General features: G+C 34.6%; 2 long non-coding RNA genes across 4 annotated transcripts in view; one reads left to right on the forward strand and one right to left on the reverse strand.

Moving 5' to 3' along the window:
• The window catches only part of LOC139073349 (uncharacterized), a 175,431-nt gene that overhangs the window by 79,246 nt on the left and 79,307 nt on the right, over positions 1 to 16,878 (reverse strand). The window lies entirely within an intron of this gene.
• LOC139073350 (uncharacterized) overlaps positions 586 to 16,878 on the forward strand; it is a 77,474-nt gene continuing 61,181 nt past the window's right edge. For both annotated transcript variants that reach the window (XR_011521979.1, XR_011521978.1), the window contains exon 1: positions 586 to 669. This is a non-coding gene — a long non-coding RNA (uncharacterized lncRNA). The remainder of the gene's footprint in view (positions 670 to 16,878) is intronic.

A 16,878-nucleotide genomic window follows, 5' to 3' on the forward strand; every position in this document is an offset into this window, starting at 1 on the left:
GACTTAGAAAGTAAATTCGAGACATTCCATAAGCTTCTTATTACGCTGCTTAGCAAAACCAAGGACAGAGACTATCCCAACACAAGTAGACCTTAGGACGAGAGCCTAAAGGTTTGCTTTCAATCAGGTCGTTTACAAAGTAAACCCAAGCAAAGTTTTCATGTACGTTTCACTCAAAGCCATTCACCCATTGCCACTAAATTTCTGTGACTTATGTACAAACCAAAAAACCAGAAGTCATAAATAAATTAAAGTCAATCTGAAATCTATCAGTTTAAAAATCAAATAGCCCCAGTTGGAAAATCAATTTTATTTTTCTACTTGGAAAGTATGGCCAATGTTTTCACAATAACGAGGATGACTAAAATGGGATGATCTTTACAGAAGGATTAACACTATTTCAAGAATTGCAACCCAGTTCATCCTGCATCCATGAGCCTGAGCAAGACCAGCCCTGAACAGAAGAGCCAACTTCCCACCAGCCTGCGGCGACATCATCCTGCCATCCTGGAGGACCCCGCCCATGTCTCCTAGGTACCAGGTATGTCACAGCTAGCTCTTAGTGTCCCTACCTTTGCAGAACAAGGAGGATGTGATGGGTTCAGTTTGAAACTGTGTAGCCTAAGCATGTGAAGGAAGCTGTACTCTTCCCCTGGGCATAAATGAAAGGTAAGAGAGGCCTCTCTGAGAACTAGCTCCTTAACTCAAACTCTCTATCTAACTTTTGATAAAGAGGTTAGACTCAAACTTTCAAACTGCATTTTAAGCACCACATTCTTCTATCACTCAGCCAATTGTGTGTTAATTCTTCATAGTTAAACCTTTAGATAACAAGATAAGCTCAAGGAGTGGTCTGAAGGACCTGTGCAATATGAAGAGAAAATAAAATGAGTAGTAGTTAAAATGAACAAAATTTAATGTTTTGTAATAACCAGAAACTTCTTGGAAAAATATAATTATTTGGTTACAAAGTATAAAAAATTTGAGTATATACCAGGACAATGCATGATCATTACAATAAGTCAGATATGTTAGTTTTAATAAAGAAGTTTGACACGGAACATGTGCTTTGTCCACCAATTGCACTCTGTGACTAGGTTAAAGATTCCATTTCTGATTGCTGATCCTTTTAAGGAGTTTTGTGAATTAATCAAGAGGAAAATAGGTTCATCATCAGTAGAGTCTAGGGACTCAAATCTAGTGGAGTTTTGATATGCCCTGTCAGGATAAAATTAATTCTAGATTATTGCCCACCAAGATCTGCTTTCTACTAGATAAAGCTTTACTCTGGTTTCTTCTAAATAGAAAACATTTTTATAAATGAGCAATAATCTTTTATGAAGAGGAAATAAGCATGAATAATTTTGGATGATTCTATTCTGGGGAGAAGCTGGCCTGCAAGGAAATATTTTTACTTTGTTCTTGTGCACCTCATGCCCCTTAATTTGATGGATAATAGACAGAGGTCATAAAAGCAAGCCCCACCTATTCACACACTCAATCCAAAATGAAAAACTTTATAGCAACACCAAGAGGAACAGATTCAGATTATTATAAACAGCTCTGAACAATTGACTTTCCTCACAGACTACATTAAATAGAAGTGCATATTTCTTAAAAAGTTTGTCTGCATATTTCTAGGCATTAAATTAAATTTTCCCATTGCATTTGTCATTTCACTGCATTCGCTTTCCATTTGAGTTTTCATTGATTCTAGAATGCAAAAGAACCAGGCTTAAAATCCTGGGATTTCACCCTTAAATTTTTTTATTTTCAACTCTCTTAGGAAGATATTATATGTCCACTCTGTGTACAAAGTTCTGTGATTATAGATTTTCCTTTTATAATCCCACTTCTTTGAAACTTCTATTTCTGTATACAAAATTATGTAAATCTGTTAAGTCTACAACAGATATGACCCTTTAACATGTATTCCAGCCATCTTGTATCAACACCAGTTTAATATTCTAAATACAACTTATGATAATAATAGCCTAGATGACTAATTTACCCATGCCAAGCATTGACTAAGTATTCTATATGAATTATTCGTTTAATCCTTATGACAACCCTGTGAAATAGGCACTATTTAATCATCATTTTACAGATGAGGAAACTGAGGCACAGAGAGGTTAAATAACACAGTTAATAAGATAACTTGTTGAGCCAGGATTGGAATCCAGGCAGTGTAGCACTGGTCTAAGCTCGTAACCATCCCATGATGCTGCTTATCATTACATATATATGAAAATCAAGCACCTTTAAAAAAGAGTTATTATTGAAAATAAAATGCAAATTGTTAAACTAATCTTTCAAAATGGGGATATTTTTCCTCCCATTTGTTTTGTGATCTGCTGATGCTAGGCTCTCGTGATGGCATAAGTGCTGCCTGTACAGAACTCTGGAAGCCAAATTCAGCCAAGACTTCAATCCTGGTTCCCCCACCTTTTGGCTGTGTGAATTAAGCAGATTATTTTTATATCTCTAAACCTCAATTTCCACATCTGTAAAATGAGAATGACAATCACTGAACTTCTTCTCGGGGCTGCTTTGAAGAGTTCATGAGACAAACCATTTGTCAATGTGGCCGGCAGGGTGTTAAATGGTTAGCCGATATCTTATGTTAATCATTGTAGCCACACTTTAGCAAACGAGTCAACTTTGAATTATGTGACTATTTGCTGGCTTACCTAGTAATGTTACTTTACCCTCATTACCATAATGAAATAAACAGTGGAGGACATTTTAAATTAAGAGAATGGAATTCCCACCCATCACTGTTAAAAATCAGTTTAAATTCCAGTATTTGTCATATTAATGGCTCCAACTTAACTGTCATAAACATATTAGTAATTATGGGTAGGAGTGGTAGGAGGTGATTGCAGCAGTGACCAGTACAAGGCAACACTGTTTGATGAGTTCTTCTCCTACATATTGCATAAGGACATTATAAAAGCAAATGCAATTATTATAAATGCATTTATAATACTGAAATGTTTTCTGAATAATGAATATAAATTTTATGCATAAATGTATCTTACACATTAAAAATCATGTCTATAAAGGGAATGCTTAAGCTTGCAGGTATTAAATAAAAGATAAATTTCTTATACAAATATTCCTCTAGTGAAAACAGGTCTTTAAATATGACCAGTTCTCATAGAGATTTTACCCATTTTCAGAGCTAATCCAAGAAAAAAATCATTGTGCAATCCTGATCTCACTTTTCTTTTTCTTTTATTAGATACTTTTGCTATCTATTCGTAATACAATTTTCTCTTATACATCCAATATCTTTGCTAAACACCAATTCCAGTCCTTTTCTAGACTCTCCTATATGCTTCAGTTTTCATTCTGTGCTCTCTTTAGTGCCATACTTAACTTTGATTCTAAAATAGAGTGGGTTACTTTCAGGAAATATTCTGTAGAAAGTCATGACATGACCACATTAAGTTTAATTAATTAGATTTTAATTAATTATAAAATAGTCCTTATTCAGGTAACATTTCGTTACAATTGCATCTTTTCAGGTATGCTCATCCTAGAATCAGGATCCTGACTTCTATATTGAGCAGACTCAGACTAGACATCATTCCATACATAGCAATACCTAGAAGGGTGCCCTAGTTTGAAATTTGATGAAGACAACAAAAACATTAATTGAAAATGATTGAACTCATATTATGCAGTAAGAATTATCTATACTTTATAATACAGTTAATTTAGACGTAGTTACGGTCAACAAAATACACATACTCCGTTAATGCTTCTTCACTCCCTAAGGCTGAAAGCCTTAACCTGAGGAGGTAGTGTAGTGTAGCTGAAATTCTTTAGCATATAGATTAAGAACAAAGGTTTAAAAGTAAAAAAGAAATAGAGGTTTGTCCTGTCTCTGCTAGGAATTGTCAGTGAGTTCCTTGGGTGTGTTACTTACCATCTCTAATTCTCAGTTTCCTAATTTATAAAGTGTGGACAAAATAAACCTCCTTATAGAAGCACAGTGAGCAATTGATCAGATGATAGAAGGATAGAAAATAGTAGAGGGTCTGGATTAATCAGCATTCAATACATTCCAAATATACTTGGAATCTTGCCTACACAGGTGTGATCTGAATTTGTCTTCTTTTGGATTTTTGCTGATTTTCTTCTGACTCCTACAGATACCTATTAATATGATGTGGATATCCTTTCCTCCCGCCTTGTTAATTGCAGTAGAATCCCAATCTCTATCTGAAATTGCTGGAAGTCTAGACTTTTAACTGATATCTAAGAGCTTTTCTTCTCCCTAAAATGCCCTGAAAAAATTTCTTGTTCCAGTTTTACTTATAAAGTAGGTTTGGAGTCTGTATTGTGAGGCCCTGAGGTCCTTCAAACTCCTGGTCAGGTCAGTCTCCAGCAGAAATCATGAGTGTGGGCCTGGCCCTCTGCAGTTTCTCCTGTGTGATGGTGACAGGAATGAGGAATGCTGTTTTCTCTTGCTTGGTTATTTTGTTTTTGTTTTATTCCACATTTTATTTCATGTGTATATGAATTTGAAAAAGTTTTCATAGATAAGCAAATCCATAATATTTCTTGTGAAACTTTACTAAGCCCTTTTTCTCTGCCTATAATCAATGACATGATTTTACCATTTTACAAAACCAGAAGTGTCTTTAACAAGGATAATGATAGAACTACATTTTTTTAAACTTACCAAGTTTTTCTGATACGATGGCCATTGAAATGTACTCATTTTATTCCATGTTCTTTTTCCTAAAACAGTCTAATGGACTCTACGTGAACACAAACTATTTTCTTCCTATTTAATTATTAACTGTGACAAAACCTCATTCTGTGTTTTTTCTTTTTTTTTGAGGAAGATCAGCCCTGAGCTAACGTCTGCCACCAATCCTCCTGTTTTTTGCTGAGGAAGAGTGGCCCTGAGCTAACGTCCATGGCTATCTTCCTCTACTTTATATGTGGGATGCCGGCCACAGCATGGCTTGACATGCGGTGCATAGGTCAGCATCTGGGATCCGAACTGGTGAACCCCAGGCTGCCAAAGTGGAACGCGTGAACTTAACTGCTGTGCCACCAGGCTGGCTCCTCATTCTGTGTTTGGTTTTTTTTTTTGAGGAAGATTATCCCTGAGCTAACTGCCGCCAATCCCCCTCCTTTTGCTGAGGAAGAGCGGCCCTGAGCCAACATCCATGCCCATCTTCCTCTACTTTATACATGGGACGCCTACCACAGCATGATCTTTGCCAAGCGGTGCCACGTCCACACCGGGGATCTGAACCAGCAAACCCCAGGCCACTGAGAAGCGGAATGTGTCCACTTAACCGCTGCGCCACTGGGCTGGCCCCTCATTCTGTGTTTTTAATGGCATTTTAGCTACCATTCTAAAATTAGATTGAAAACTAACTTTGTTAAATTAAATGCAAAAATTTTATTGACAAATAACGATGTCCAATTAAAATAGGAAAAGAGGAAAGCAGATCTTATTAATCATAGTGTGAAGTTAAAATTCTCACTGAAAGTTTTGAAGAATGAGAGAAGAACACATAACCATTTAGTTAAAAACGTTAAAAGTATGGGGTCGGCCGGATGGCGCAGTGGTTAAGTGCTCATGTTCCACTTCGGTGGCCTGGGGTTGGCTGTTTCAGATGCTGGGTGTGGACATGGCACTTCTTGCCAAGCCATGCTGTGGTAGGCATCCCACATATAAAGTATAGGAAGGTGGGCGTGGATGTTAGCTCAGGGCCAGGCTTCCTCAGCAAAAAGAGGAGGATTGGCAGCAGATGTTAGCTCAGGGCTAATCTTCCTCAAAAAACAAAGCAAAACAAAACAAAAAAATTGAAAGTATAATGATTTTGTAACATGTTTGGTGGACATGTTGTTTATGAACAAAATATAAAAAGAGTACATTTTATACAATATTCAAGTAATTACTTAAATTTCAGAATAATTTGCAAATCAAAATTTGTTTTTACATATGTTAAAATATATACATTATGGGAATTTCTAATATTCATGGTAATAACTGATATATATTTATAATTTCAGCAAATGTCAATCATTCAATGCATTTTTTTAGGAAAAATTACATTAAAATGTTCTGTGACTTAAACATTGGAAATATTTCTTATCAGCCTTGGGAGTCCTGACTAAGCACAAAATAAGAGAAAATTGAAGGGTTGCATCTTTATGCAATATTAACATAAAACTTTTTTTGAGAGAAAAATATAATTCAAAACTATTATATCAACTTCCCTACTTTAGTAAACACAACAGACTCTGGCCAAGTGGCATCATAATAAATATCAGTTTTTGTTCTGTGGTGCTGGTTATTGTTGTGTTGAACTTATGGCTGACTAAATACTAGCTCCCAGAGATAGACAGAGCTTACTTTCCTGAGAAAGTCTCTGATATCAAGTTTTTGTTTCCATTTACCTCTTTCTTATTGAACTAAAATGAAGAACGTTCAGCTCTGTGACCTCCTGGGCTCTGTCTTTTTCAAAAGTTAATTAGTGAATCAGAGGCTGAATCAGCCTTCTTCTAAGTAATTTTCTTGCTCTTCAGAAAGTTAACTTCTCCACTCTCATTATCAATGTCCTTTGCCTTGTCAGTGGCATTTAAAATATTATCCATTATTTCTGCATCACTAGCACAATGTCAATGGGAGGGGGTGAGACTCTTTCTGTGGACCTGAGCCCAAAGGCAGGGTTTATTAGAGTGGCAGGATCAGGGATGGCAAACAGTTCAACAAGGTGACAATCAGAAATCTGAGTTGAGTTATTAGGTGCTGATGGTAACAGAGACAGAGAGCTGTCAGTAGAGCTGCAGCAAGCAGTGAGCAACATCAGGATACACGACATCAGAGCTAGGCTGCCAAATTGTGGTTAGGAAATAAACAATGAACAACTAGTAAATTTGTTAAGATTTAGGGAAAATGGAAGCTCATTGAAAGATCAAGATGAGGGTCAGAACCTCCGTTCAGGTTCACAGACTAGAACAAAGTAGGATCATGGGAACAGATTATTTGTTTGGTAAAATCTGTCTGAGATCTTTTTATTGAGCTTATCTGTGCTGGGGATTCTCCTTCCTTTGAGTTCCCCTGACAGAATCGTTTGCCTGACCCAGTCTCCTCACCCTTCTAAGGGATACACTCCTGTTTTGTGCCACATCACACTGCCTTTACTTCCAATAATATTTGTTACTAATTTACACCCTGAATATATAACAGTAACAAAATCTGGACCCTGATTCCCTTAGCGAAGGGAGAGGCATGAGACTGGAGAGCAAAACAGTGGTCTTTAACACTAAAATATTTTTAAGATGAAAAAGTGTGAGACAAATAGGAGAAAACATTACTGTTTTAATTTTTGTTGGGGGATACATAGGTGTTTGTTTTGTCTTTCTTAACAGGTTTCCTGAACCTTAAATTAAATGAGTGTGTGTGAGAAAGCGTGAGAGACACAAAAACAGAGAGAATGAAAGAGAAATGATAGCCCCTCTCTCCCCTGATATATCTTTTTTCTTAAATTAATCAAACACTATATTCTGTTTCTGATAATTTGATTTCAGTTTTCCATCTGTCCGGATTCTTGCCATCTGCCCACTATCGATTTTGGCTTCATCCTGCTACATTCTTTGAAGCTCACCTCAACCTAGTCCTGTGAATTATAGATAGGAAGTGACCAAGAACCAGAAAACACACAGACTATGTACCCAAGTACGAGAACCCTTAGGGAAGAAGGGACAGATGCAGAATTAGGCCAAGTGACAGTGACCTTGATCTTCTAGACTAAACTATCTGAGAGATGGTGGGTAAGGACATGATAAAGTGGCCATTGATTGCCTGGTATAATGATATTCTATTTGAGTAAGAGTGTGGTTGGATAAGAGTGAGGTTTATTTGGGGCAAATGCAGAAAGGAGATTTGGGGAGGAATTAGTGGCAGATGTTTCAAGTGATAATTAGGTTGAGACAGAATGAAAAAAAGAGATATGAGTGCAGATGATAGATAGATATAGATACGAATTTTTGTATGCACTGTTATCTAAATGAGCAAATAAATGACTCATGATAAATTTATATGAAAGCATTCTCAGCTAGACAAATCAAGTGAAAATTGAGCACAGCAAGGCAAATCATATTTTTAAGTGGGTGAATGTTATTAAATAAGGAAAATTTAACTCACTCTCTGCACTACCCTCCCCCCCAATAAGACACACACACAAATACACACACAACTTGGTGGGGAATATATTACGATATGGGCAGGGAAAGAAATTATGAAGTCTAAATATACTCTTCAGGTGGTTCTGGGTGTCTTCACCATTGAGAATGGCTGCTCTTAAGATTATTTGCATTTGTAAAACTCAAGAGTTTGTCTGACAGAATGCTGCATGTAAGAGTAGTAAAAATGAACTTATTCCCTTAAAAATTAGGAAGACAATTGATGAAAAAAATGCTAAATTAGAATATGGTAGGTATCATAAATAGACCAATCTCACTGGCATTGTAAAGCTATTCAGGGTCTAGATTATATTCAAAAATGAGTTCTCTGAAAAGGGCACAAAATTATAATGCAGCCTCATGGTTTATTCATTCTTTTTGATGGACTACAGTAGCTTTCTAATGTTGTGTCTGTATTTAAAGTGACAAAATTGTACTTGGGAAAAATCATGGCTTATTCAATTTCATTTGCTCATAGAAATATTTGAAAATTCCAATTAAGATTGGGACAGAGATGTGACAATTTCTAATCTCCTTCCTAAGACCAGTATTATAAAAGTGTTCCAAATGAGTCATACACAGAGTATGACTTTCATTGGCAATTTTCAATGCTTCAGAATTTAAAAGAAGACAAGATGCCATTTTTTGCGTTCTAAGTTTTGCACTTATGGAAAAATCAACATGATAATCCTTAATAATCTTATTTTCACAAATTTCAATCCTTGTGTTGTTATCTCCAATTGCACTCTAAGGTTTATGCCTTTTTCTCCCCCTAATTTCTCTTTACTCATGATTGGCAGATAGTTTTGAAATACAGGTGTAATAGATGCTATTTGTCTTCTGACTGCTAATCTCTTCTTTCGTGGTAGTATACTTCCCGGTTGTTAGCTGGAAATATGGCCGCCTTGAGAAAAATGTTATGATGTCTAATCCTTATTGCAGCTAGGTTAATTGTGAGAACCAAGTTTTTGCCTGTGAGTTGTGAAAACAAATGGCGTATGTAACTTCTAGGAAACATCTCTAGAAGGAGTGAGTGTATCCAGTTCCTTCCCCTTCCCTCCTCCCTGCTAGTTGCAATGACAGACATGTCAACTGGTACTGAAAAGCCACTTAAAATCCAAGTTTTGAGTATGATGAAGAAAAAGGTAGATAATAATATTCATCTGATAATAATTCAGATCACACCGGTCCTGGAATGACTATGCGGGTCTCTACATGAGAGGGAAATAAATTTTAATCTTGATTAAACTAGAATTTCTTTTACTTGGAGTTACACTAATCCTAAACACGTGTTTCAGGTGCATTCTATGCTATAGCCAGTTCTAGCTACTATTTCTGTTTAGGGGTTCGACCATAAAATAAAGACAGTGGGTAAACACTTGGTGTTTAATCACTGCTGTGTTATAGGAAAAACTGAACATTTAGTTGCTCTACAGACACCAGGGTCCTTCATTTGATGAAATTTGATACCGCTGAAGTCCTTTTTCACTCCCTTCCCCACTGAAGACTTCTCAGTCTACTCTCACTACTTTTGTTTTCTATGGATGTTCCTCCACTTTCTGCCTCCTCTTGAATAAAGTTATTTAGCTTACATCAAATGTCAATGGTTTTCTTCCTGTCTCTTTATGTTTATTCTGTTTCTTTAGACTTTTCTTGGGCTTCCATCATATTTTTTGGGTTTTGTGGACAGTGTTGCTTTATAGTTAGAGGTTTTTGTTTTTGTTTTCGTTTGACAAAGGGACCAATCACATTTCAACATCTTCAATCTGTTTTTCCTAATTCACTCCCAGGTCTTTCAACAGTGACTGTGAGACTCCAACCCACACACTCTCTCACTCTCTCTCTTTCTCTCCTACGTTTATTTTTTTTCTTAGAAATTGAATATGTTGGACATCTGAAAGAAAGATAATTTGTATGTCTAAAACATTTTAAGAGGCTCTGAAAGGCATTGGGGTACTTTTTAAAAACACTCTTATTCTACTTTTTCAAATCCTAGTGATGCTGCTTCTCAAATTAAAAGTAGAAAATCTAATGATGATTTTTAATCATTACTTAATATTGGCTTATATGTTCTATAAAACAATTTGCTGATTACATACGACTGAATCACAGGCCAATCAGATGAAAACGTGTAAGTAAAAGTAGGTTATTGCAGCAGAGTCTCAAAGATTTTTAAATAGTTGAGGGTGGTTCAGAAAAAAACAGTTACAAAATACACAGTTCTATGACTATGTATCTGAGTGACATTTTAAAAAGAAAAATTAAAGTAGTTTTGAATGTACTCTAAAGAGGAATGAGGATCTAGGAGAGATAAGAACATCAGTAAAATGACCAATTCTTTGAAATTCAACTTGTTCCATAGCCTATTTGTGGAACAAGCCTGAAATAAAATACAGTATCCTAAGAATGCCAGTGATCAACCCACAATCAAAACAGGAGGAATACTGCCGCCAGCCATGGTCTTAACACACGATGCTGTTTTCTTATTTCATGTATTTTTCCTGACAATTCTTCTACGTTATTTCTCATGAGAAAAATTGAGTTAAGTCATCCCCAGAAAAGTGAGTCATAGTATCTAAACACACAGGAGTATCATTCCATGGATGAATAAATGAGAGCAGTTCTGTTTCAAACATGCCAGATGCTATACATTTTCTGGAAAGGATCAGGATTTCAGGTCTTAAGTGAGACTTCCAGCTAAGCTGAACATCTGTTCATAATATATTGTGCACTTGCTCGTAAGCCTAAGAATGCTAAGGCAATTAGAACATCTTGATTGTGTTTTCCAATAGTATACAGACAAAAGGAGATGTCAAATCGGAGCATGGAACAGGCAAGAAATGAACACTCAGCCACCGTCCAAATAAGTACCACTTTGTTTCCCCTCTACTTTCCTTTATCAATGTTAGAAATTTTCACAAAAATATAATTGACCCATTACTTCAAGAAAATTATGTGACTTCATCCCTGAAATGAATGAATAGCTAATGATGATGATATATAGACAAAAAGTAATTTTCACATATGCAAAAACATATCTACCCCTTTAAGTATATTAATTTTTTGTCTGAATTGTTTCTCTATACCATTGAAATCGTGAAGTAATGAATACAATTAGTGTAACCTCATAGGACATATGGAATTGATTGCTTTGTGAAATTGACCTTCTATTTAAATATTTCCCTTCATCCATTAGTTTATATCTGGTCATTTACCAAATTCTTTCTGACTTTTCCCTAACCAATGACCTTGTATCTGAAAATATTTCATTAAAAATTCATGTATTCTATGAGAATCTCCAAACAGGCACTGTAATGAGCTTGAAAAGCAATCAAGTCAATGTACATTATTTGCAAATTGAAAAAAAAGTAAATTTTTGACTACTGAAACATAGCCCCCTTATTAAACCCTCTAATTTACTGGTGATACAGATTCAGAAGAGTAAGAATGCAATTCTTCCCTTAGGCAGTACCTGATTAAGCAAATTTGATTCAATTAATTGAATCTATATGTGAGGAAAATCCCTAAAAACCTCAATATCTTGAAAAGTTTATAACATGGTTTCATTTTGTAAAGAAAAGATGGTTAACGTTATAGGTACAAGAAAGATGACAAGAGCATTTTTTCCAAGTACCGTAATCAAACTTCAGTCAGATTGTTTTATTTTCCATATTATCTTTGAAAATGTGTTTCATATATTCATTTTGAGTTTAATTCAGACAAAGAACATGATACTTTGCTAAAACTAAGTGTTAGAAATGAGTTTTCAAGATTTTTAAAAAATAATGATGATCGCATACATAGGGATCAAAATCAATATAAAGCACAAGTGAGAAATAAGTTCGCCAAAAACATGTTGTACTTTAGCTTCTCAGACAGAAAACAGAGAAGTCTTTCAATAGTTCTGACCATATTCAATGCGTGAAACATTTGTCATAACTTTTATATAATTGTAATATTCAATTGCCCAAGGGAAAAAATGATTTGTTTGGTGAAATTCAGTTCTGCATCTCAGCATTCAGCAGAGTTTAGTAGATTATTCCAACCCATGGATGATGTGAAAACAAACAAAAAGATATCTTATAGTAAAAAGAATCATGTTATGGGGCATCTTATTTAAACTGATGAGTCTCATGAAGTAAATTTAAGAAAACATCGCAGCTGTACCAAATCACATGAGTTAGTAAAATATGTGTAGTTTGCATACATTTCCCCAAATGGCCCAATTCAGAGAAGACTATCTCAGTAATTAGCAGTAACCAAGAGGGAAAAGTCCAAAATGAATTACTGAGGCTACTGTAATATCTTCAGCAGGGTGTTTTGTAATAAGATTAGTATATTCTAAACCCAAAGTACTGTTGATAAGATACCTAACATATGATCCAGTCTAGTTCTGTAGCTAGGATATATATATTTATAATGCAAATTCAATTTTGTTATTTTTCAAAGCTAACCTAGTCTTTTCCTGTCATTCTTATTTATTCCTAATAGATTAATTATCGATAGCTTTACTTGAAAAGCAAACTTCAAAACTCCCAAAACCTGGAAATTTTAAGTAGATAGCAATAAGTGTAGTTCTGCATTTTTTTAATTCAGTTTTACTTTTTTTCTTTAGGGCTTCTTTATTACACTTCCTTCAGTGAATATTTAGTTTTATATCGTATAAAAAGGAAAGCTTGATTCACTTATTCTCTGAGTGTATATTTTTAGAATGTAGATTTAACTTTGAAAAGAAGTAATGTTCAGGTAATTGTTAGTACTGAGGTGATTGTAAGAGAATTTAGCTCCTATGAATGAACTCATGTCTCTTTCCCTGAATAATTCATATAAGAGAGTACAGAGAAAATTACAGATAATTCCTTTGACCTATGCCTATGTTGAGTATAGAAGAAGAATGGGAAAGAAGCCAGAATGTTGGAAACAGAGAATTGTCCCAATTACAAAACAAAAAATGTCTCACAAGAAATCACTGGTGTCAGATGTCTTTTGCCTTTTAACGGGTTTATTAGATTGTGAGAAGCCATTCATAAGCACTTCCAGATTTTTTTGCAAAATATTTTTCAAAACCACTCATAATAAACTTGTGAAAAAAAAAATAGAGAAAGAGAGTTAGAAGAAAATAGTCTTAAGTAGATTAATAATTGGTTGAAAATCCAGGCTTATGAATGCATCAATGTCATTTTGGACAGAAATCTTAACACTGTACTTTTCAAAATTTTTACCAAGGACTTGACTGATGCTGGTAGCATCCTTAAATAGGTTCAGGTTTAGCATAAAGCTTGAGGGATAGCTGATATCCAGATAGCATAACTGTATTCAAAGAACCATTTTTATAAGTTGAATTGATTGGCCATATCTAACAAGAAGAACTTTGGTAAAGATAAATGTGAATTCCTACTTAGGTTTCAAAATCCACTAAAAAGCTGGAGGAAAATGAAAGTATAGTTCTAACTCTGTGAAGCCTTCAGACAGAGGATGTAAAGCTTTGGATGGGAGAATGAAGTAAATTACTTCTAAGATTTCTTCCTCCTCTGAAGTTAAATAATTATATTATATATTTATTATATCATATGAATTTGAGGATTGTTTTGAAAATATGAGTAAATCTCTTTATATCTCTCTGAGCATCTGGGCAGATAAAAATCCGTTTGTCCAGAATGGTCATGATATAACTAAGCTCAGGTAAAAAAAAAAAGTTTTTCAAATTATCCTGAAACTAGAACACTTCATCTAATACAAGTAGTCAGTTCATTTTAATGTTGTAGAAAGAATGTGTCTGCTTTTACTTTTGTAGGAACTGGTTCCACTTCAGATATTATTATAGGAGATGTATTGTGCTCCTTTTACTTAAATAGACAGAATAATTGGAATAATAATTTCCAATGCATATCAAATATAATGGTATAGTCATAATTCTGGTACTAGAGAACATTTTCAAGTATTTAAAAACATCTAATTTTTAATAAAGCAAGTTTCATGTTGGCAATAAGGTCAGTTGGAAATGGATTTATTACAAATGATATTTTTCAAATAAAATTGATGCTTACCTTTGGTTTGAAAAATCAAAAGAATCAGGACATGGTAATCATATTGTTCTTACAAGAACATTCCTCCCACTGAGGTACTAAGTTTAAAGTTCTTAAATAACCCAATTAAGGACCTTTAAGAGAGTGAGGGAGAAAGAAAAAAAAAACCTGGCCAAATGATGACTAATTAGAATGACAGGCGTTCTTCTCACTCATGGGGGAGTCACAGTACCTAAGCAGTAAAAATAGTGTCTCATTAGTCTTTTACACATTATTCCCAGGTTTCCATGAAATTGATATTTAATCACTTTCCCAGTGTACGGCAGGCACTTATTACACTGGGAAGACATGGGGAGTGAAAAGTTTATAAAATTTCTGTCAATCTCTTCTCAATTTGAAGAATGATTCATTATAATGGGCCACCAGTGGCAGAGGGACGCTGAATGGGAGCCTGTAATTAACTTCACTTCCTGCTTTATTGATGGCATTTGCTGGGTTCTGAGATTAGATGGTGTATCTAGGGGATGTACCCTATGGATCATGCTGTACGATATTCTAAACTACATCTAAATCATAGCTACAGAAATATTAGTCACAATTCTAGATATTGGTTTTCTGGAATTTGGGGCTATTTTAAAGTATTTGGAGATTAAGTTTGCTACTCAGAATACAGCATGGAGATAGAATTTGTGTCTATGGGAAGAAAATGCATATCTAAATTTGGGGGCAATGATGTAAAGAACAAATATTGACCTTAACATGATATAACACGACGATTTCCTTTTGAAAATTGTCAAAGCGTTTAATCTCTGATTTGTTCTTCTGACATAAGGCTATTCTTTTAGAAGTGTTCAATACTATTTTACTCTTGTTAGGTGCTTAAAATAAAAGTTTTGAGAGCTATTTCATTTTGTCATTAAGTCCAAAATTTAGCTTTCTTGTGCACACATAAAACCATAAGAAAAATTCATCTAGCAACCACCCTTTCTTCCCCCCCAAAAAAACAAAGAATATTTTTCCACATTTAACCAAAGTAAATAGAAGAGAGTGAACACCTTAAGTTCTTTCATCCCATTACTCATTTAAACAACAACCCTTATTTCCCAGACACAGCACGACAAATCTTGTGGTGGGTCACTGTAAGATAGTAGGATGGTCATTCTTTGTTTTTAGTTTCTATTAATAAAACATTCTCTATATTTTGTATTTTCAAGAGAGAAACATAATCACAGCGTATTTGCCATACTTTATATTGTTAAGCTCATCTGTTTCCAGTTTTCCATTCCCAGTCCACTCTAGGGAACACAGATTGCTTCATTGGGATAGAAGGTTGGCAGGGAACCCAGTGGCATTTACTGCTAAACTAGTACAGGTCTTTGTCCTTACAAAGATCGTACTCTAATGAGAGTAAGGACGTGAAAAATATTATAAAACAATGCCATAAGTACTTTTCTAGCACAAACTACAACTTCTCTAGCAAGTGTTAGGAAGAGCATCCAGAGCATCTGAGGCTCAGAAATGAGCGGTCTCAATAAATATTTCAAAGTAACTCAAGAATCTTCAAACTGTTAAGTTAGTATGGTCTAGGAGAATGCATTATTCTGAAAATCAGGCAACAGGTTCTGCTATAGTTACACTAAGTAAAATTGGGGAAATGTGACACTAAAATTTACTTTAACCAAGTGGAAAATAGAAATAGATTTTTTGCCTTGATTGAAAAATAAGAATTTATAAAAAGTCCTTCTGAAAATTGCATTATTACTTAAAATCCCTGTGCAAAAAAATACTTTTGAATTAGTGCTCTTATACAGTTCAAAATTTAAAATAAAATATGTGATATTCAGCATAACTATTCCAACATCTCTGGCAGAATCACAGCATTATCAAAATCTTCTTTATACCATCCGGTAACCTTTACAGATCATATGCAGAAAGCAAGACCTAAATTTCACAATGTGCATTCCGGTTTTCTATTAAGTGAGAACCCTCTAAAGACCACAAAGGGGCCAAATTATCTAAAATATTAAAGGCTTATTATATTTCTACTAAATTATCAATTTTGTAAAACAATTAAACAGGGAAAGCCAATTAGTGTAAAAGTGGTCTTTAGAGTATAATCATTAGTTAGAAGCTCGTTTGATAAGGTTAGGTCCAAATCTAATAAGTTAAACCCCCAGCAGAACCGTAATAGAGCCTTAGTGGCAGTTTTTAAGAGTATCAGTCTCTAAATAGAAACCACGAGAAATTAAGGAAATTGAAAAAGAAGTTATTTTTGCCACAATCAACAAAATCTCTGTAGAGCTATGTCAAGTAAGAATCAGAGTAGTTTCTTAATTATGATCACTAGAAATTTATTTGTACTATGAATCAAAATTATCATTAGTTCCAGTTTCTTCTAATAGAGTACGAAGGGCTACAGGTTAAAGAATTAGGAACAGAAAAGGCAAAATATAAAAAACCAAATGCTTTGTAACTTTGGGAAAAATGAAAGAATATTAATACAGTGAGAACACAAAAATCTGCTCTATATGACCATCACAGCACTATCACCTTTTTAGCTTCTGTTAGCTCTGCCTCTCTTATGTTTGGAAAATATTCTTTAAGTAAAAACAAAACAAATTAAAGGAGAAGT

Source organism: Equus przewalskii, chromosome 9, assembly GCF_037783145.1.
Source record: "Equus przewalskii isolate Varuska chromosome 9, EquPr2, whole genome shotgun sequence".
Lineage (NCBI taxonomy): Eukaryota > Metazoa > Chordata > Mammalia > Perissodactyla > Equidae > Equus > Equus przewalskii.